Raw genomic sequence first — 2,237 nt, forward strand, 5'->3', positions numbered from 1 at the left:
TAAACCAACGGAGCTACACGTGTCTGCTGAGCGTAGGATTTGCTATGTTATGCACTTGTAGGATAAGGGACAAACACATGCAGGTATAACGTCCTCTTAAAAATTTATAAAATGTTCAACTTTTATATCTAAGGATTGAAAATTTAAAACAAGATTCCACGTAAGTAGTCAATTCTGTTACCAAAAATTCTAAGAAATACATAAGCACAGTTTATTTTTATAGTCATTTTAAGTTCAAATTTGGACGAAATTACATATTAAAAAACCTGGAATAACTATTTTAGTTATTTTGTTGTGATTGTAATGATTGTATAATATTATTTGTGGGTACTTGAAACTTCTTAAGTATACTAGTATATATCTATGATAGTACCATGGTTTGTTGTTGATGTATAACGCGTTACCTGATGGATATCGTGATATGATTAATTTGGAATTTACTATTAATACCTATTATAGTTCAATTTTTTTTTTACCTATAAAAGGTATGTCTAATACCTAGACTGATAAACCGTCTCCGCTCAGAATCGTTTTTCTTATACAGTGATATTATATCATTGAATTCAAATTTAATACTATCCATTATACAGTGACCCACTTGTAACCTACTGTAAAGCAGAGCGATATCCACTTACCCACCTATTTTTCTATGAATGTCAACAAAACTTTATTCGTTGGAAAAAAAAGCTCGTAACACAAGGATCCTACTATATTTTTACAATGAAATTTGAAAAATCAAAAAAATCCTTAGTTTTAAGTCTTAAGTTTTATTTAAAATCAAAAGTTCAAATCTTGACAAAATACGAAAAAAATCACGAAAATTAGCAAATTATTTTGAGTTGAGAATTCATAAAAACTTTTCTTTTTAAATCTAATATTTGAAAATGTAATACAAGATTTCTCATAAGTTTGTCTACCTTTATCAAAAAAAAAAAAAATGTCTACAAGAAAGTCAAATTAAATTTTCGTGAGCATTTTAAATTCATATCTTTACAACATTTGATATTCACTCGAATTCTCATGTAACGATTCTCTTATTTTATTGTAATTAAAAAACAAATGACTGTAGATACTTACTTGAAAATTTCACTGAATGTTTTTTATTAGCATTTTCTATACACCATACCTATATAATTTGACTCGCTTTTTGAACTGTTTACGGAGATTGTCAATTTCCAATTTTTTTAATTTTTTTTTTTTGTATAAATATCAATAAAATGTTATTTGTTGTGTACAAAAGCAGGACAATTTAATGCAAGGCTCCTGATATATTATTACAATAACAGTTGAAAAATATTAAAATACATAGGCACAATTTTTTTTATAAGCATTTAAAGTTGAAATTTTGACAAAATTTATCACATTTAAAATTTAACAATTAATTTGTAGTTAAAGATTTATAAAATGTTCAACTTTTATAGTTAAGAATTAAAAATTTAAAACATGGAAATAGGTAAATATATTAATTACTTTATTCACAATAATATCATCAAATATACTTACTAAAATAATAGGCTTACTGACCGTTTCCGCTCAGAATCATTTTTCTTATACAATAATATTACATCATTGAATTCCAATTTAACACCATTCATTACAGTGACCCACTTGTCACTTACTGTACAGCAGAGCGCAGGGCCGTATTTACAATTTTTGCGCCCTGGGTCAACAATATTTGTACGCCCCTCCCCCCCACTAAAAAAAAAAATAATTAATTCGTTTTTTAATCGTTTAGTTATAGTTATTTATTTATGAACATTTTGTTAAAAACAGACCACGATGATGCATTATTTTAATTACTGTCAAAACGTATAACAACATAAAATTGTACACTATTAAAAAAGAAACAAAATTAATGCACTTAACCATGCCCTTTACCACTTTACCACTTTAATGCACTTTACCATGCCCCTCACGAATTTAAAAATTTTGGAAGTTATAGCCATCCAAATTTTGCGATTTTACGTTTATGCGCATGCGTGCAACGCTACTTGACTGCCACGTGCAGCACCAAAAAAAACAAAAATATGCCTAGATTTGTTGTGTAAAACCACCTTGGGCAGGCCTTGGAATTAAACAAGGTTGTTAAAAAACACATAATGTACTGCGCTCGTTGTGGCGTCCTAATAGTCATTCCAATTTAGGAAACGGACGTAAGATCGACTAAACGCATACCATCGTACCTCAAAAGTTAACAGTGCATTAATCTGAATTTATTCTAGAGATAGTCATTAGCT

Source organism: Acyrthosiphon pisum, chromosome X (assembly GCF_005508785.2).
Source record: "Acyrthosiphon pisum isolate AL4f chromosome X, pea_aphid_22Mar2018_4r6ur, whole genome shotgun sequence".
NCBI lineage: Eukaryota > Metazoa > Arthropoda > Insecta > Hemiptera > Aphididae > Acyrthosiphon > Acyrthosiphon pisum.